Source organism: Arvicola amphibius, chromosome 9 (genome assembly GCF_903992535.2).
Source record: "Arvicola amphibius chromosome 9, mArvAmp1.2, whole genome shotgun sequence".
NCBI classification, from domain to species: Eukaryota; Metazoa; Chordata; class Mammalia; order Rodentia; family Cricetidae; genus Arvicola; species Arvicola amphibius.
The window spans coordinates 41,853,832-41,875,486 of NC_052055.2; the positions used below are offsets into that span (position 1 = coordinate 41,853,832).

A 21,655-nucleotide genomic window follows, 5' to 3' on the forward strand; every position below is an offset into this window, starting at 1 on the left:
TTCTAACCAAAATGGGAAAAAAAATACAGAATGGGTCAGGAGGTTGTCCTTTGTTCAGAGGGACAGAAAATGGGGACATTCACCAAGGGCTAGCAAGAGGGGAAGGAGGAGCAAGTTCTGTCTGCTAGAGCAAACGGCTGCTGAATCAGGTTCCCAAGAGCAGACAAAGGGCATTATTAACAACACACATGAGTCAGAGTGTCCCAGGTCAGCCCCTCTAGCTCCTTCCAATCCCTCCACTTTGAGACAGCCCCTCTAGAAGCAGGACTTCCTGTCATACAAAGGGCCTCTGTGGGCCTGTGTCTACAGAGGGGGAGTGGATGCTTTTCCTGTGCACAGGCGGCAGTTTCAGAGGCCCTGCCCCAAAGAAAGGTCTGACAAAGCAAATGCTTCTAAGAGCTGCAGTTCTGCCGTAGAGGTGACAGTGGCTGAGTGGAAAATTAGAAACAGCAAGGGAAGGATAATGCCACAGCACATGACCAGGCAAGGTCTCTGAAACTTGTGAGTTTGATTCTTCACAAGACCATACCTTCTGGTGGTCTGATCATATCAGGCAAAATACTTCTGAGGCTTAAGGCAATGTTCCTCTGAAAAATGGAATCCAGTTTGTCTTGGGTGCTATGTGGAACCAGCAGGATTCTGCTGAAGAGTGTGTGTGTGTGTGTGTGTGTGTGTGTGTGTGTGTGTGGTGGGGGTGGGGGTCTTCCTGAGTGGTGACAACTAGTTAATTATGCCTGTGGCCCAGGTCTCCAGCACAAAGGGCTCTGTTCTCACAGGGCTCACAATCACAGAAAAAAAAAAAAACTTCCAACACAGTGTGCAACCTCTTCCAAAAGCAAAAGCACCACGGGACACAGACAGGGTGTTTGAGGCAGGAATCTCACTAGGAAGCCACAGGCCGCAGGGTTAAGAATCCCAGTAGAAGGAATCAGTGTGATAGCAACAGTTCTGCAGCACACAGTTCGGCTGGCTTTTAAGGCTACTTGGTGGGAAGGGAGGTTATTGTTTACAAATACCACGTGCATGGGCCAGACACCAGATTGAATCCTCAAGCCACCAGAAGTGACTTATGTCTCATATACCTACCATGAATTTTCAAAAGAAAACAGCACTTTGGTTCAGAGCCTACCTCCACAAGAATGATAGAAAATGCCACAAAATCATAGCACTACAACACTTTTTAGAAGTTGTATCCAGAAAGGAACTACTCACTCAAATATTTGTCTTGTCATATACCTTTGAAGCTTAAAAACAAAACAGGAAAATTTGGTTTGGTTTTTAAGTGTTATAGTGTTATTTAGGCACTATAAGCATCCAACTATGATGTCACTTTCTCAAGAACCCATTCTGCTCATCTGCACATAACAGCTGGAGCCCACAACATCCCACCCCAGAGAAGATCGCTGGACCAATTTGCAGCTGGTGCTCACAACACATTGAAAATTGAAGGAGGGAGGTGGACAGAAGGGGGGGTAAGGGGAGAAGGGAAGGAAGGAAGGAAGGAAGGAAGGAAGGAAGGAAGGAAGGAAGGAAGGAAGGAAGGAAGGAAGGAAGGAGAATTCTAACTTGATGCTGATGTTAGTTAAAACAAACAAAACCAGCAGTTTGGAACAGGAAACTCATTTATCAAGCAATAATCTGAAACGAACCTAAGCAAAGCATCAATCAGTAGCAAAATCCCCTTTCCATGAGTAAGGTGAGAAGAACTGGACTCTGAGTCTTGGCAAGAGCAGTGATGGGGTAAGGTTTAACTTCTAGGCTTTATTCCCAGCTGTAAAATGTGGGGGAAACAAGGCTCTATTTCATGCAGGAAGTTATAAATTTCAAAGACGCGTGAAGTGCGAATGCCTACATGTCTGAGATACTCTACAAACATTGATCTCTCAAGTTCTCAACCTGCTCATCCTCAGGGTAACTTCTGTCAGCCTCTTTGGCCAAAGCCCACCCACAGGACAGATGTCACTTAGCAAGAAGAACATAAGCACCTTGCATCAAGGTTCTCTGAAGAAGCTGCACCAAAGATCCACTCTAAAGCTGGTGCAGACTGCTTGAATCTGGCTGGGTAGAGCACTGTGATTCTGGTGAGATGCTATAGGAAGGCCCAGAGCTAACTTTAATAGTCATCTCTCTTAACTTCTGCATCTTACTTAACACATCTGACGAACAGATATACTTCTCAGAAAGCACCACTTAGCTGACCTTCAGAATCAAAGCTTAAAGTTAAGGATGCTATGACATTCAAAACCTATAGAAGAAACTTTCCACCTTGGCTATGAGCTGCCTATCTGATGCTCACACCTGATATAACCAGTAAATGTCCTGATAGTCTGTGACTTACATGCTCATGTACTCTCTTCCATGCTGAGATAGGGCATCCAGCAAAGGCTGGCTGCGTTCCTGAGCTAGCCATCACTCACGGGGGATTCTGAGTAGACTTTTCTTATCTTCCTTTAAAGCACAACTGTTGATAAACACTGAAGATACAATGACAACTCCAGGACACAAAGCCTTCACTATCAATTCACACACTACCTTCCTAGAAAGCATTTCTAGTGATCATGGTATGAAGGAGAAAAGGGAATCCATTTCCACCCACAGCAAATTGCCTAATTACCATACTTGCCTTACCAAGTAATAACTGAGGAGTCCTGAAAAAAATATCTTGGTTACTATCACAACTTCAATTACAATACACATCTCTTCCTTCTTCCTCTTCTCCCTGTCTCCTCCCTTCTTGTTCCCCCATACTTAGTAAAAACTTTACTGGTTTAAGAAATATCCTGAGCGAGGCATGGCGGCATATGCCTTCAATCCCAGCATGGGGAAGAAGAGTAGGCGGATCTAAATAGTGAGTTCCAGGATAGCCAGGGCTATGTAGAGAGACCCTGCCTCAAAAATAAATTAGATGAATGATGAAGGGAGGGAGAGCAGATGGATAGACAGACGGACAGATAGCCTGTGTCCCACTTTTTACGTATTTTCAATAAAAAATTTTAATTTATTATGCAAGTCACAGAGACCCTCAAAAATGAAGAAAAGGGGAGAAATAGAAGAGCAGCAATAGTAGAAAGAGATACATTAAGAGCAAGAGAAAGCAGTATTCAGGGATAATTTTGCATAATAATTAAAGACACTAAATTACAGATCATGGAAGCCTAATAAGCCCAAACAAGATTTTTAAAATAGCTGCACAGAGACAAGTTAAATTGCAGAACCATAAAGAGACAGGGAAAAATCAGAAGAGCAGTCAGAGAAAATGACAGTTTGCTCTCAGGGAGTGCCAACTAGACCAGTAGCAACAGTGAGAGCCAGAAAACACTGGAGTAAGACATAATGTGCTAAGCAAAGACAATTGCCTAGTAAGACCCTATGTCCAAGCTGGGCAGTGGTGGTACACGCCTTTAATCCTAGCACTAGGGAGATAGAGGCAGGCAGATCTCTGTGAGTTCCAGGCCAGCCTGGTGTATAGGACAGCTAGGGCTGTTACACAGTGAAACTCTGTCTCGAAAAACAAACAAACACGCCCAGCAAAACCAGTTTGTAAGAGTCAGACCTTTCAGACAAGTATGCCATCCAAAAGCCCTGCAGAAAGGACCCTAAAAGGATGCTGACCAGACTAATCCTCCTGGGTGGGTGCCCAGGTGAAAGGAGTGTCACTCTGGAGACAGTAAGGATGGCCCTCCTCAGGGTAAAGAGAACAGGATTAAAACTGAGCCGGAAGTGTGGTGAGGGGAGCTGCTAGATATTAGGAGACAAAAGAAGGGCGACCAAGCCCAAGAGCCTTAGCTGGCACACTAAGGAGGACTGTGGGCCTTCTTCAGAGCCGTGGGGACAGAAGGACTAGATCTGAAACCCATGGAGGAGAGTTCCCTTGGGCAGAGTGGAGAACTTGGGCCATCCAACAGGGCACTCACCAGTCCTTTAAGGCGGATGGCTCAAATGAGAAACTGACTTGACAATTTTAACATAAACAGACACAAGAAGCTAATAGCCCAACAAGTGGTAAAGCTTCAAAGAGAAATGAACACAGAACTAGCTTAAGATGGAAAATAACTGCTTTGGGCCAGGAAGTGGGTACCTGAAGCACATACTAAGCTCTAGAACAGTGGTTCTCAGCCTTCCTAAGGCTATGACCCTTCAATACACTCCCTCATGCTGTGGTGACCCCAAACCATAAAAATATTTTCATTGCTATTTCATGACTGTAGTTTTGCTACTGCTATGAATTATAATGTAAATATTTTTGAATCTGGAGTTTGTCAATGGGCTTGCAACCCACAGGTTGAGAAGCACTGTTCTAAAGAATGATGACTTAAGCCGGGCGGTGGTGGCGCACGCCTTTAATCCCAGCACTCGGGAGGCAGAGGCAGGTGGATCTCTGAGTTCGAGGCCAGCATGGTCTACAAGAGCTAGTTCCAGGACAGGCTCTAGAAACTACAGGGAAACCCTGTCTCGGAAAAAAAAAAAAAAAAAAAGAATGATGACTTAATCCTTTCTGACCTCCAAGATGTTGTTCCTACTGGGTCTGCTTCTGCCTGATAAACCCTCCCAACAAAACTGCTCACCAACCTGTAGACTAAAGTTCCTAAAGTTCTTCAAGACACTCATTACCCTGCTGTTTAAAAGTCTCTACCCCATTGTCTGTGCCTTTTCACAAGCCAAGCATTCAAGCCAGGCATGGTAGCACACACTTTTATCCTCAGTACTTAGGAGAAAGGGGCAGGCCAATCTCTGTGAATTCAAGGCCAGCCTGGTCTATATATAAAATTTCAAAGACAAAAAAAGGAGGAGGAGGAAGAGAAGGAGGAGGAGAAGGAGGAGGAGGAGGAGAAAATCAGCCTCCACGATCTATGAATGCCATGGGTCTAGCTCACTACCTGCTGAGGGTTACCACAAGCCCAAATGGATAAATGAAATAAATAAAAGTGTAAGTGTATAAATGAACAAATAGATACAGGCAGCCAATATCTAGGTGAATTGTATCTCAAGGTAATGAACTAATAGATGGCTGGAAATGTGCACAAGACAACAAAGACATCGAGGAGTAGAGACAGTCACAGATGATATAGCTTGATGTTACGACTTTTCATCATGCCACCTTCAACTCCCCTCAAATTCAAACCAGCCATCACAGTTCACTAGATGTGCTCAAGTGAATTTAATATCTTAAAGAGTTCACTGTCAAACATGATTCTTTCTTAACTGCTTAGTCATCTCTCTAGCCTCTCTCTAATTTTTTCTTTAAGAGACAGGGTCTGAGTCAGGCAGTGGAGGCACACGCCTTTAATCCCAGAACTTGGGAGGTGGAGGCAGGAGGATCTCTATGAGGTTGAGGCCAGCCTGGTCTATACAGTGAGTTCTAAGAAAGGCTCCAAAGCTACAGAGGAAACCCTGTCTTGAAAGAAAAAAAAAAAAAAAAAAAAAAAAAAAAAACCCAGAGAGAGAGAAAGAGAGAGAAGGTCTCAATTCGTAGCTCTAGATGACCTGAAACTTAGAATGTAGAGCATGCTGCCTTTGAAATCAGAAATCCATCTGCCTCTGCCTCCCAAGTGCTTAAAGACATGGGTGACGACATCCAGCAAGCCCCTACATTTTTTTAAGAACCTAGGTCTACAGTAACTCAGTGGGAGAGCACTTGGCTAACATGCCTGAGTTTATTCCCCAACATACACACTCACACACACTCACACACACACACACACACACACACTCTCTCTCTCTCTCTCTCTCTCTCTCAAATCTCTACAAAAAGAGGACTACTGCAATTCATTAGCTCACTCATTCTTTCATCCACACCACTGATTTTTGTTTTTCCTGTTACTATCTGACATACAAGCATATTTCTCTGTCTAGCACTGAAGCCTGAGATAACTAGCAAAAGTCTCTTCTAAGTCTGAAAGGGCATCTGAGGCTATCACTGGAACAGTCTGAAGAAAAGCCCCATAAGTATAGATGTGCAGAAAGCCCAAATGTCAGGAGCACAAATTCTCACTGACTTCAGCAAATCAGGACAGCAGGAACCTCACAGCCCCACCTGTCTCTGACTCTTCGAGGACAAAGTGGGCAGAAGCTAAGACCACAAAGAATGTGTGTCACATAGTACTGGCTGACTCCAAGAAGAGCTGGATCAATTATATTATCAAGAAAAGGAAATCAGGTGAAATAGTCTATATGACACACACTAAAACTACAAAAGGAGCTGGAGAGATGGTTCAAACATTAAGAGCACTGGCTGCTCTTACGAGACGCAGATTCAACTCTTAGCACTCACATGGTAGCTTGTTCACAATCTCTAATACCAGGTGATTCCGTGCCATCTTCTGGCCTCTGAGGACACCAGGTATGCATGTGGTATATAGATACACATGCAGGCAAAACACTGAGACACAAATAAATTACACAAACAAATCGTAAATAAGTTGAAAAATCTTAATAAAAATACAAGAGTAAGTCTAAAATACCGAGAAACAAAAGTCACTAAGGGTGGGATCAGATGATGCACTGAGAAGCAGTCTGCTCCTGGCCTTAGCCTTGCTCTTTAGGCCCAGGTGTTATCATCAGACTCACAGTCTGGAAGCAACAGCCTTTCCAGGGATACAAAAGGTGCCCATTACAATGGCAGGGAGAGTCACAGCTCTGTCCTACGGCATGAAAATATCACTCATGGAACTCATTTCATTCTTGGCTTTTATAAATTACAGTAAGTAAACTGATTAAATTTTAAGCACAAATTAAGATATCTATAAAGACATCCATTTTCCTGGAATATATATACATTTCAGAATTTTTAATTTATTTGTTTGAGCATGGTCTTATCGGGTCCAAAGGAAACTCCAGTTCCCCAAACTCCAAAGACAGTCCCCCTATGCAGAAATGAGCTCTACCTGGACTACAGGAGGATTTCTGGAGGTTAGATAAAGGCCAGCATTCCTCAAGAACTTGTGAAGCCGGTTCCCCTCTACCAAAGGGTCATTCATTTTCTTTCTTATGGCAGAAGGGCCATATAGCTACATGAGGTGCCTATCAGCATATCAAAGCACATGTTGGTATCACAAGCGTCTCTCACACATTTCAAAGTCCATCCTAATCCTAGCCCTCCTCACCTCCCCCAACTCACAGGCTCCCTTCCCGGACACACACACTCATTCTCCTTATAACCCTGCTCTGATCTGCTCCCGCTTCTCTCCCTGTGTGTTCACGATTCTCTATCCACTGCTATTCTCCCCTCTCTCACAGATAGCTCTGGAATCCAGTCTGCTGGCTGAATTCAGTCTACTTTCTCTCTCTGCTCTGAACTCTTCCAGATCCTCTAGCTGTTCTCTCTCTCGTATCTACAGTAGAAGCCTTCCCCTTAACCTTCATGTTTATACAGACCTCACTGTAGAGCCCTGTCTGTTCTGGAACTCAATATGTAAACCAGATAGGACTGGAACTCACGGAGATCCACCTACCTCTACCTAACGAGCGCTTGGATTAAAGGCAAGCACCACTACACCAGTCTATTTCAGAATTTTTTTTAAGGATTATACTCTAAATTAATTGTTTTTTTTTTTTCTTTTTTCTTTTTTTTGGTTTTTCGAGACAGGGTTTCTCTGCAGCTTTTTTTTTTTTTTTTTTAAGAGCCTGTCCCGGAACTAGCTCTTGTAGACCAGGCTGGCCTCAAACTCACAGAGATCCGCCTGCCTCTGCCTCCCGAGTGCTGGGATTAAAGGCGTGCGCCACCACTGCCTGGCTTCTAAATTAATCTTAAAAAGTAAAAATAAATGTCTATAACCTCCCCCAGAGTACCAGAAGTAAGTAAGTTTTAGACAACAGCAGGGTGTTATAATTTTGCTGGCCTTCCCTGTCGGTACCCTTGTTCTCTTAAAGGGTTAAGAGACAAGCTCCACCCACTCCCAATCCCCCCCCCTTCCAACCAAGGCAAGCTGATCTCTGCTCTCTCCCTCCCCCCCCTTTGCTGTTCTTCCAAAGAGGCAGCTTTTGGTCTCTCTCCCCTTTCCTTCTCTCTCCTCTCCTCTCTCTCTCTGTCCCTCTATTCCTCTCTTACCCCATAACCCTCTACCCTTATAACCTCCCAATATCCACTAAATAAGCTCTCCATATCTAAGCTCTCTCTGCATGGAGTATCTGTCTGTCCCTATCTTCTGCAATCCCCCACACCAGCAGTGGGACCTACCAGGGTCACTCACACAGTAAATTGTAATACAGGGAGCCATACCCAAGTAGAGGGAGTCATTCACTGTTTTCCGTCAGTCTGTGCTTGTATCTGAATTTCAGGAGGACTCGAACCAGATTTTACAGAGAACTTTGTGAAGATTGGGTTCTAGAGATTGAACCCAGGGCCTCACACACTCCAAGCACTGGTCTGCCCCAAGAAACTTTAAAGATTCTAAAAAGCAGTGAATAAATTCCATTTTATTAACTAAATCATTTCTTTATTTACATTATAATTTTTTTAAAGTCTCTCATGCTGCCAAACCTGTCTTAAGAGTTCAAAGCTGTTAGTATTCCATGCAGGAACCGAAACACACAAATACTAAGAAACAGGAGCTTGTGTTCGGGGTTTTCCTGTCATGTTTCCTCTTTCAAAGAAGAACGAAGTACTTGTTCATTTCTTTTACTAGATGTGATCTTAATAGGGTTGGCAGACTCATCTACAGATAACACATAATGGGGCTCACTTGGCTGGGACCTAATTTAGGAGAGAGGCAGGAAAAACTATGAAATAGAAAACTATTTTTAAGAAAAAGTATCTCTCAAAGGCAGAACTGTCAGTGCCCTTTGTACTGATAATGACCTCATTATACATTATATTCTATATTAATCTACTTTATTCATTATGCATTTAAGCCAAATAGTACTAATCAAAACTTGTTATTTAATAAAAGCTGAGTGTTTGGAAATAAAAAGAAGAAAATGAACTCTTGGGGTCAGGGCTAAGGCTCATGCGTGAGTCCTCCCACCTTGCACTGATCTGAGAGAAGAGGGGCCATCCAAGGTTTAATGCTGAGAAAGCAGATTGTCTATCATACAAAAGTAATGACCTAGGAAAAGGAACCTTAGCTTCCAGACTCGGCTAATAAGCTGTGTGACCTTGAACGAGTCACCACACTTCTTAGTCTCAATTCCTTTGTCAACATGATAGGCCTAGCCACAACTGCTAAGAGTCCTCCAACTCTAAATACCAAGCCCTTTGAAATTAAGTCATCAAATAACCTAGCATGTGGGTGAGCAAGAACCAAACAAAAAGAAGGAACAAAGAAGGCATATTCTTACTTACTGGTGGAGCTCTCATACCTGCAAAGCATGCTTGCCTTGAAGTTATGAAACTGCTTTGTTATTTTCACAAGTGCATCACTTAAAGAATATTCATATTCTATGATCAAGAAGGTTTAAAGAAAGAGCTGCCACAGCTACAAGAGCAAAACTAAAACTGATGGGCCTGATTAAGTTCTAACATTTATATACTGTGGAAGAGTTCCCTGTGACCCAAACAGTGCTAGACATATGCACAAATCACAGCAGGTGAGACTCTAACAAGAACGTGTGTTCACGTGGTGGCACAGCCTGCACCAGCAGAGTGCTTACAAGAGAACCAGGCCACTACCTGGTTCAATGTTCATGGCAATGGGTGATCCAGTAGAATAAGCCATGCAGGGAAGGTCACTTACGCAGCAAGTTTTTTAAGCTTTTAATTACAATTACAGCACTACAAAAAGAAAGAGAGGAGAGTTATAATTTTCAGTTCAGAATATGACTTTTGAGATAAGAAATAATTTTAAATGTGTATGAAGCTGCTCGGTTTTTAAAATAGAATGTCTGATATCCAATAAAAGCATAAGGGGTCCGGGCACGGGATCTAAGAAATGAGAAAACAGCTGACTCAGGCGGGGAGGAAAAGCTCATTTGCTGGGTTTTCTCTCTGTGCCTATAGATTAGCTCTAGCTTTTAAGAAAGGAACAGCATACATACAAACATATCATCTGAAAGTCAGGAAATAAGAGCCCTCTAGTAACAAACAGTTAACTCAGGTAACTCATTAGCTAGGCAGTTAGAGGTATGCAAGCTGGCAGAAACCATGCTGAAGCAGTCCACAGTGATCCATTGGAAAAGGAACCATGTACAGAGTCAAAGATTATAAAGCAGTCTTCATTTTTTGCTCAGGTCAAAATGTAGCACAAGAGAATCAAGCACTTACTGTCATTTTCTCAGGGCATACAGGACAAAACATTCCATGCTGGTTAATGTGGAACTGGCTGAACGCTTCCGTCAAGAATCTCTCAAACTAAGTAGGCATACTTACAAGGTGAGACTGCTGTTAATCATACGAACAAAACAACAACAACAAAAAAAAAGCACAGAAATTCTACTTTCAGACAGGTCTACCTTAAAAATCACTCACGTTTCTGTCAGATGCTGGCTGCAGCCTCCTAACTTGGCAGATCTGTTTAGTACCTGCCTCCTTCCAACCCTGCTGGTAGGTCTGACCTCCCTCTCCCAGCCGAATTCTCCCAGCACATTTCATCATTTCCTGTTGGCTGCTGAGATAAGGTCATTCCTCACACTGCTGCATTCACAGTCCAAGCACCAGGTTCTGACTGCAGCTGGCTCCTGCCTGCCTGGGCCATCACAGAACAGCTCTCTTTTCAGAAAGTGATCCCAGGAATCTCAGCATTCCCTGAAAACCAGGCAACAAATTTATGCTGCTCCTCCAAACCAAAGTGTGCGCTCCCCAACTTACACGACAGACTCGCCTTGTCTTTCGGGTCCAACTACTTAGGACAGAAAAGAGGGATTGCCATATCTCAGGAGCAGGTATAAAGTGGCCTATGTTCCCCACGGTTTGTTTATGTGGGTGGGCTAACCTTACTATTTCCATTTTAGCACTCTGCTCCCAGGCTGCACTCTCTAATGCAAAGTAGCTAGTTAGTGGAAGACAATGGGGAACCGGATACAGAGGACAAGACGGGAGATAAGTATGGGGCAACTGTCTCCAAAGAAGGAGGGTACACAAATATGCAAAATGAACAGAGTAAAAAGCAAAAGCCACCCCATTTCTTCTACTCTGACAAAGAACTGAAAGGAAAAAGGAAAAACGATGTTAAAATTTTGGGTACAGTATGTACACAAGAATGCACAGCCATGAGCCCCTGTACAAAGAGGCTGGGAAGGGGGGCAGGATAGGGAAGTGGAAATGAACAGAAGTTGCAGAGGGCTTCTGAGTTTCTGGTTCTTTTTTTTCTTTCCTTTCAGTACTTGAGATAGAACCAGGACCTCACAACAGACACAGACTAGACCTATTTCTGGTTCTTGAACCATACGTACTATGCATGTAAAAATCCATGCATACTTATGTCTGGACACTTTTATGTACACATATTATTCGCCAATAAAGACTTTAATTATATGCAAGATGGCTAAGCAGGTGGAGAAACTGCCTCCCCATGCTTCCCTCCCAGACAAGTTCAACCCCTTCCATACAGTCAGCTAGGACACTACGTCTAAATGGCAGTGGCTGGGAAAGAGTCACTTTAGGAATGAGCCAAGAGGAAGAATGCAGTAAAATTAAATTAGGTGACTGGTGAAATAATCCATTGCAAGGGAAAATGATGCACGTGAGTATTTGGTTATTAGTGTTACTGATGTCACTGTTGACGCGAGCATTCAAAAGTCACCTAGTCTCACCTTGTACAAATCAGTTAGAGGTCTCTTTCTGAAATCTTGTACTGGAAACCTCTTAAAAGAAAACATCAGAAAAGACCACATCAACAGAAGTTATCACTTGACCTTAGAAGGGAAAGGGAAGGCAAGGATACCTGGCAGCCTCGCCTTGACAGACTTCATTACCTCCCATATATCTGGGTCCCTCCCTGAACTCAGCAAGCAAGCCTAAGACACAAACCCAGGTAGTTAGCTGCGCTGGTAGTAGAAGTCCTCCAACTACAGGGTCCTAATTTATTAGCATTCCAATTGCCACATATGCAGAAAGGAGACTAGATCAAGGCAGCTGATCCAGGACAGGCCACCAGGATATAGCTGTTCTAGAACAGTAGCTCTCAATCTGAGGGGTGTGACCCCTTCCGCAAACCTCTTATCTCCAAAAATAGTTACAATTTATAACAGTAGCAAAACTACAGTTATGAAGTAGCAACGAAAATAATGTTACCACAACATGAGGAACTGCATTAAAGGGTCACAGCATTAAGAAGGTTGAGAACCACTGCTCTAGAAGGACTGAGACCCATGGTCTTGTCTTTCCTTTCTGTTGCTCTTTCTTCTTCTTTCTTCCCTGTCTGCTTTCCTCCTTCTTCCTCCTTTCCCTTTACTGAAATATTGATTTGCATAGACTGAGTGCATCACTTCGTGGCATTGACAGAATGTGTCTCAAGCCTCAAGATCCCTGTGTTCTTTGCTGCATTCCCTGGCTTGGCAAACACTGATCTATGGTTTTTAAAGAGTAGTTTCTGTTGTTGAAACATAACCTAGCCACACAGCCCAAACTGAGCTCGAACTTGGGATCTCCCTGCCTCAACACGGGTATCTGCCTTTCTGCAGATACAGAGAATAGAATCCTAATAGTGTAAGTCTGTGAAAGCAGGAGCTCTCCCGGGGCTCCTGCACAGCTTCTGCCATCCTAGGAGAGCACAGCTCCAGCAACAGAACTTCCCACCCAGTGCCACTTCTACAGTACGTACCCTGGACACAAAACTGACCATGAACTGCACTGCAAGGGAAAAACTTCACAACATTTTAGCCTAAGTATATTGTATTGAGACTCAGACCTTAAAGTGACTGACTCTATCATACACCAATGATTCTGATGAACCAAATGGTCCACTTTCTAGCCAGCATCATTCAGCTTCTCTACATTGTCATATGAGAGCCTTGCAGCAGCAGAATTCAGTGACAGATTCAATGGCTACTAGGCAGTAACAAAGTGATCTGGTCTTGTCTTCAAATACCAAGTAAATATTCAATTTCAGAAACTTACTATATTACTAAGTAAAGTCATGGGATGTTAGATCATTTGGAGAGAGGAAGGTGGTGGCTAATTTCAAATCTTAATGTTAGTCTTTCCTATTTTTCAGGAACCAAGATAAAAATGAGTCATCTGGCTTTATTCCTCCTACATCTATGCCAAATTTCTAACTGCCTTTATAAGAAAATGCACCAGAACAAAGCTGAACTATCTTTGGCAAAGTTTTTATAATAATAATAATAATAATAATAATAATAATAATAATAATAATAATAATAATGGTAAAATCTCTTACATAAGTGTCTTTGCTTTTCTGGCAATTGTCCAGAGAAGGAGAGGCAAGGGGTGGGGAACAGAATACTAAAGCAGCAACACCAAACTCTTTAAGCTGAAAGCCCAACTAAGGAAAGTTTCAAAGAACCAATGTGATAAAACATGCTGCCCCCAACCCATACATAGCTTATAAAACTCCCAGTGCCATCAAGAGAAACAATACTTGAGTCTTATGGGTGTTGTGTGTGCACATACATGCATATATGTTCAAATGTCTGCAAATACATGTATCTGTGCATCCATGTGTGAGGCCATCAGGTGCCGTCTATTTTTTGAGACACCATCTCTCACTGGCCTGGAGCTTGTCTAGGAGGTTAAGTGGCCAGTAAACCCCAGTGATCTGCCTGTCTCTTCCTCACCAGCAATGAGATTACAAGCACGCGCCACCACATCCAGCTTTTTCACATGGGTTCTGGGATCAAATTCAGGCTCTCAGCTTGTAAAGCAAGGACTGTGCCAACTGAGTTATCATCTCAGCCCAACAAATACATTTTTAAGCTAGCATCTTGGAGGTAAAAATGTCTTTTTGGAGGGTTAAGATTTTATATGACCCTAGGAATAAATAGTGTATGCATTCTTTGGGCAATATATTGAAAATCTAACACAATTCAAGAAGGAAGATCTGAATCAAAAGTCAAATGCCGAGTAAGTTTCAGTGAGTTTGCTTTGGGGACATTTGTAAGACTAAAAATAAGTCATGTTGCATGAGTGCTTTACCGGTATGATTTTTACCCATTTACTTAAATTATAATTCCACCATCTGCTATAGTTTGGCTGTTAAAGTCCCTGCAAACCATGTAATAAAGACAGTCCTCACTGTGTCACTACTGAAGGCTTATAGAAACTTTAAGAGGGGGCATGTCTTCAAAGGAAAACTGTGGGACCCAGGTTTCTTTCTTTCTTTTGAATCCTAGACATTGGGTATCTTATGCTCCACTATGCTCCCACCATGTGGTACCCCCTCAACACAAGCCCATAATGCAATGGACAGTCAACTGTGCACTAAAATCTCCAAACTTGTAAGCCAAAATCACCCTTTCCTCTTTAGAGTAGGTAGTTGTTACAGTGATTATATAAATTACTTTCCTCAATGCTGCAACAAAATGTAACAAAGGCAACTTAAGGAAGGATTTTGGTGCAGCCACCATGGCAAAAAGGCATGAGACAGCTAGTCACACTGCATCATCCCCAGTAAGGAAGCAGAGTTTAATACTAGTGCTCAGCTCACTTTCTTTTTTATTCAGTCCAGAACTCCAGTTCATGGTATGGTGCCCACACTTAAAATGGGTTGTCCCACTTCAATAACACAATCCAGAAATCCCCTCAAATATATGCCCAGAAGTTTGCCTTTCTGGTGTTTCTAGCCTATCAAGTTGGCAATTTATACTAACAGTCACAGTGGTAGAGAGCTGACCCTCCACCTGACACTGTATGGAGAGTTACAGGAAAGTAGTCTGGAAGGGTAGATGGGCAAATACCAAGAGGGTCACACAGAATGACAAGCACTGTATCTAAGGACCTAACAGGGAGCCAAGCTAAGCCAAGGAGTAAGGAAGAAAGGTGGACAACTCCCCAGAAAAGTGACCCCAAGTTGAGGGGGTCACCTTTAGTAGCCACCTCCAAGGAGAGCTGGGCATTAGCAGAGCTCCTGACTGCATTGGCTAGTGCCTTTTAACGAAAGCAGGGAATGAGCCAACTTTATTTCACTCACTAAGAACATGAAGGAAGGGGCTTGTTACTTCCCAATATTTTATCATTCAAGAGCTCTTATTAATAAAGACATTCTGGGTTTGGATAGTAGGCTCACCAGGTAAAGATCACTTGCCACCAAGCCTACTAACCTGAGTTCAATTCCCAGGATCCACATGATGGAATAGGAGAACTGATTCTTCCAAGTGTCCTCTGACCTTCCTGTGCTACAGGGCACACACACATAATAACATGAAATAACTTTTTAAACCATGTCTGTTTGTGTGACTGTAAAGACATGGAAAATGTACATTGAGGTGCTAAGCTTATTTTCTTCTGAACACTTGCATCTGTATTTTACACCATGTATTTACTGGCTTTAGAAAAGAGGAATAAGTGGAGTTTCTTTCTGAGTCATCTAACTGGACAGACATGATTGAGGCTGAGCCAAGGGCCAACCTTGCTGCTGTGCAGAGAGGCTAGGACCACTACACTTCAAAGCCCACAGCCAGTTCCCACCCACAGGACTTCCATAACATCCACCAATTTCAATGACAAGTTGCCACCAACTAAAGCATACCATTCTGAAACCCCTGCTCCAGAGGGAGGCTTGTCATCACAGTTGGCTTTCCTGATTGTTAAACTTCATTGGGAAACAAGAACAAGGTCATTCCACACCATTTACTCCAAAAAGCCAAGTGTGAGATTTTATGACCCCTTCCAGAAGAAGCATAAACCCTACGTAAGGTTAAGACACTCAGCTACACCCAAAGGCAGACGCACACCAGACCAGCATGCAATTTCACATATGGCATACAAGCAGACATGGAGCCCTAGCATTGGAAGGTTCCCTAATCTCAACAACATGAAGGAATTCCATGCAAGGGTAGGTATAAGAAGGAGATTTTCATGAATAAATTAAGATTTAACTTTACTGGATGAACAGTATACCAGCAGGCTGGCATACTCAGCATGGTTCGTAATGACACTGGCCACAGTGTCTCCAGCCCCCAAAAGAAAACAGTCTATTTAAACTCTCAAAGAAAGGACCTTGAAATTAAGAGGTCTCTCTGTAAGCTCATCATCATACAACGTGATCAACAACTGCATGTGACTATTAATTAATGAGAATGACAGCAAGTGGCTTTTAAAGCATGAGGTCAAATCTGCAGGGTCTGCAGGCACTGGTCAAGCAGCACCCCAGGTGGCTCCCCGCACCCCTTTTTCTTTTCTTCCCCACCAGTCCTCCTCTCTCCAGCCTGTCCCTACAACAGTGCTCTTCATTCTTAGTGCAGTCTGAGAGGTGGCTAGCTAACACTAAGCTGAAGACAGAAAAGGGAGCTGGTACCGCAAACTACCACATGCCATCTAGCTTATCAAAAGCTTACTTAAGAGCTGGATGGTGGTGGTGGCACACACTTTTAACCCCAGCACTTGCGAGGCAGAGATAGGAGGTTCTCTGAGTTCGAGGCCAGTCTGGTCTACATAGTGAGCTACACAGAGAATCCCTGTCTTTTTTTTTTTTAAAGCTTGTTTTAGGGTTTTGTTTTTTACTACTAGTACTAGTAGTTTATTCTTTTTTTTTCCCCACAGACAGGTACTAAGTATGTAACTTTCTGTCTAGAACTCCCTATGTTGTATTTATGGACAACCCTCCTGCCTCTGAACAGTGTGCCTCCACAACCAGCTTTCAACTAGGGAAAATGAACAGTGGCCATAGCCATGCACTGGGAACCCTGCAGCCAGGACCCCACATGGGCGAGATAGAAGCACTCAAGCAATACTTTACCTCTGGTCTTTCTTACCTAGAGACCATGCTCAGAACCACTAAGCCTACCAGTTGCTTCAGGCTGGTTAAGAATTCAGTCATGTTTTCAATTAAGTAGCCTTAGGTGGGGTTTCTCACAAAGCACCTTCCTCCTTGTGAAATAGGAAGGAAGCTTTGAAGGGATGGACAGCATGTGAGGACTTGAATTCCTTCTGACTTAGATTTAAGGTGATTTTGTGGCTGATGTCAGGACAGAGGTAAACACCTTTAACAGAACTGCAGACCACTGCCTTGGAACTCAAGCAAACACATCACTAGTGTGGCCTCTCTAGCAAGAATACCCGTGATCCTGTTTCTTCATTTCTTCAACTATCACAAAGACCAGCCTCTCCTACTTCCCAGGTTCCAAGAACATGAAATAACCTACTATGTGTCAGTTAGCTTCTCATTACAGACACTATATTTTTCTTGAGAGATGTCAGAAGAAAAGGTTTTCAGATGATACTTCCAAAGGATTTAGATTCTTGGTTCTGTTACTGGGCCTGTGGAAAAGCAAGGGCATCATGACTGGAGCGGAGAGAGGGGTGTGGGAGAGCAAAGCTGTTCACCTCATGGTGTCTTAGAAGCAAAGAAACAAGAAGGGAACAGGGCAAGATAAAGCCCCCAAGGAGATGTCCTTTGTGACATAATTCCTCCCACTAGGCTCTATGTCAAAGAGTTTCTAGAATCTCCCCAAACAGCACCACCAGCTGAGGACCAAACTTCCTCACTCCAAATCGTGTACCTACCTGCTTCTGTCTGTCCTCCATCTTGCCCACTGCCGTGGTCTGAATGAGACATGTCCCTACAGGCACTGGTGTTTGAATATTTGGTCCCCAATTGGTAGAGATCCTTGGGGAGGTCTAGAAGATGGAGCCTTCATGCCGTTTCCATTTGCTCTTTCTGCTTTGCGCCAGTGGCTCAAGATATGAGCTCTCAACATCCAGGCCCACCTGCTGTCTCTACCCTGCCACTTGGGACTCTAACCCTCTAGGACAGTAAGCCAAAACAAACTCTTTCTTCTGTATGTTACCTTGGTCATGGTGTTTTATCATAGCAATAAAAATGTCACTCCTACACACTAATGGCTCCACCCAATGAATGACACAGTCAATCCCACCAAGGACACGAAACCTTTGACTTCTATCTACAGCACTTTTTTTTTAAAGATTTATTTATTTATTATGTATACAACATTCTGCCTCGATGTATGCCTGCACGCCAGAGGAGGGCACCAGATCTCAGTATAGATGGTTGTGAGCCACCATGTGGTTGCTGGGACTTGAACTCAGGACCTCTGGAAGAGCAGTCAGTGCTCTTAACCTCTGAGCCATCTCTCCAGCCCCTATCTACAGCACTTTAGTTTCTGTTTCCCAAATTGGCTTTGAACTTGAAGCAACCTTCTTGCCTCAGCATCCCAAGTGCTGGGATTACAAATGTAAGCCACCACACACAACCCACATGGCATTTTCTTGTGAATGCCAGATGATAGGCACCATGACAGACAAATGTTGTGGAATATTAACATAAGATGTGCTACACATTTGTTTATGCTGTGGAACTTTTGTTTGATGATGCACATATGTGCTGCATTCTTTTATGCAGCATTTGCTTAACTCTGTGAAGCTGTGTAACTTCGTCTGCCTGAAAAACCTGATTGGTCTAATAAGGAGTTAAACAGCCAACAGGAAGGCAAGAGAAAGGACAGGTGGGGCTGGCAGGCAGAATAAAACGGGAAGAAAAATTTGAGAAAGAAGATCTAGGAGCGAGAAAAGGAGGAAAACAACATGGGCCACTCACCCAGCTACACAGCCAGCCAAGGAGTGAGAGTAAAAGATATACAGAAGTAAGAAAAGGAAAAGGCCCAGAGGCAAAAAGTAAATGGGATAATTTAAATCAAGAAAACCTGGCTAGCAACAAGACAAGCTAAGGCCAGGCATTTGTAAGTAGTAATAAGCCTCCTTGTGTGATTTATTTGGGAGTTGGGTGACAGGCCCCCAAGAGCCAAAAGAGCAAAGAGTAAAAAACTATCAACTACAAGACAAATTCACCTATTAATTGGATATGATTTTTATTTGTATTTTACCTACTTCCAAATGATAGAGAAAGTGGCCTGTTCCTGTCACCTGAATTCTCTTTGGTTCATATGCTGACTCCTCAACACAAAGTAGTAGAAAGTTCCTCCTGGTGAAGGCAGAGAGCAGCTCAGATCGTCCAGTTGAGAGGTCATTAAGTAGCAGGGTGTGGTGGCACACACCTTTGATCCCAATACTTGAGAGGCAGAGGCAGGCAGCTCTCAGAGGCCAGTCTGCACTATGGAGTGAGGTCAGCTAAGGCTGTTTATACAGAGAAATCCTGTCTCAGAACAAAACAAAAAATAAAGGGGGGGGGGGGTGTCATTAGGCAATAAAAGTTCAGCTTCTTTTCCTTCCTTCTCCACCCACTGTCAATCCAAGGCAACCATGTGGTAGATAGCCAAAGCTATCTGCTTTGCAGACCAGCTGACTTTTAAGAGGACTGGGCCTAGGCTGTGGATAACAGAATGAGCAAACCCCCTTACAAGTACTGCAGATAAACTATATTCTACACATCCTTTATATGCTGAGCACACACCACAAGCAACTGAGTAAAATCTAAAAACAAAACAAAACAAAACAAAACACATGTATCCATGCACCAATAGATATGCAGAAAGAAGGCTCACAGCCATGGTGCTCATCATGGTCGAATACTGAAGCAATCCAGTATCTGCTGACAAAGAATAAATTGTGGTCTGTGCATGTGATGGAGAATTTTTGTCAACTTGACTACACCAGATATTTGGTCAAATAGCTTCTACAAGAGATGAGATCAACATTTTTTTACTTAAAAATTTTTTAATGATTCTTTTCTTAATGTGCCTTTTTAATTTGTGTTTTGCTTGCATGTATGTCTGTGTGAGGGTACTGGATTCCCTAGAACTGGAGTTACAGATAGTTGTAAGCTGTCGTGCGGGTGCTGGGAATTGAACCTGGGTACTCTGGAAAATAATCAGTAATCAGTGATCAGTGCTCTTAACCTCTGAGCCATGTCTGTAGGTCCCTAAAATGAACATTTTAATCAGGTGAATTCAGATTGTCCTCTCCAGTGTGGGTAGGTTTCATCTAATCAGCTGAAGGTCTGAACAGAACAAAACCAGCAAAGAGATTGCAGCCTGCCCACTTTTGGACTGGAACTGTTTTTACTGGCTCTCCCGAGCCACAGTGCACATGGGAATTCCATAAATGCATGAGTACATTCTTTATAAATCCCAAAAAGACACATGTACTCATGTGTATGTGTGTACACACATTTAATTCTGTTTCTACATAAAACATTAATACAAATGAATGCAAAAAACAATTACTCAGCAAGTAAAAATGAAGTAATTTGTAGATCATTTATGAGTTGTGCTTTATAAAGCATATAAGAACATTAAATATAGTAATCGCAGATATGTACTTAAATATATAGTATTCTCTGAAGAGAAAAAAGATAATCAAGAGATGATGAAGGATCTAGACCACATTTATCTCTAACAGCATATACCACTTTCTCTGAAGTATACACAATGGTTTCCTTCTCAAGCTGAGAGATTGACCCTCAGGAACTCACCAATATGCTTCAAGATCTGCTATGCAGAACTACAGAAATAGCTCAGTAGTAAGCACACTTGCCTAGCTCACACAGGCCTCTTAGTCTATTCCTAGTACCACATATACCTGAAACATAAAATACACCTTGCATATATATCTTTTTTATTTTAGGTGAGTTTTAAGTTGCTTTAAATAAAGTATTTCCAAGCCAGGCATGGTGGCACATACCTTTAATCCCAGCACTCAGGAAGCAGAGGCAGGCGGATCTCTGTGAGTTCAAGGCTAGCCTGGTCTACAAAGAGAGTTCCAGGACAGCCAAGGATGTTACACAGAGAAACCATGTCTCAAAAAACCAAAAACCAAGACAAGAATTTCTAAACTAGAAGCAGATGACAGAAATATCACAAGATAGACACAGGAAGAAAATCCTGTTTAGTAAATGCAGAACCAAAAGCAGGGCAGTGTTGAGACACCCCTAACCCCCAGCACCCCACCCTCAGAGCTTTCGGGCCAATCTGACAATCCAATCTGTCTACAGTCCTCTAATTCTTAGGCCTTCCTTCTCTCTTTCATTTTGAGAACATCCACTCTCTTGTGTGGAAGTCAGAAGACAACCTATTTTCAGGTCTCTCTCATTCATTCATTCATTGTGACCCACTGAATTTAGTTAGGGTTGCTTGCATGAGCATAGGTGGAAGATATTTGTTCTTGAGACCTTAAACTGAGACAACCATGTAAACTCAATGGAAATGGAACTATCGAGTTTCAGAGTGATGGCCACTGAAGCTTTGTCGTTAAGGCAAGTATGATGTAAGAACCTGCCTAAGACACCCTGACTCTGCTACACAGTCAACTTGGCCGTAACCTGAGCTGAGTCTGAAGGCTTATTACCATTACCTTAATTTATTTGGCATAAGCATATAGTAACAAGTGTAGTAACTTGTAACTAAGAAATCCAATGAAGTGGATGAGGAAAATGTGGCACATTTACACAATGGAGTACTACACAACAGAACAAAAATAACAACAGCTTGAATTTTGCAGGAAAATGGATGGACCTAGAAAACATTATTTTTGAGTGAGGTAACCCAGACACAGAAAGACAATTATGACATGTACTCACTCATAGGTGGTTTTTAAACATAAAGCAAAGAAAACCAGCCTACAAACCACAATCCCAGAGAACTTAGACAACAATGAGGACACTAAGAGAGACTGACTGATCTAATCTAC

The 21,655-nt window shown here is 42.8% G+C and overlaps 1 protein-coding gene across 1 annotated transcript in view; it reads right to left on the reverse strand.

The window, feature by feature from the left end:
* Window positions 1–21,655, reverse strand: part of Pacsin2 (protein kinase C and casein kinase substrate in neurons 2) — a 107,648-nt gene that overhangs the window by 60,195 nt on the left and 25,798 nt on the right.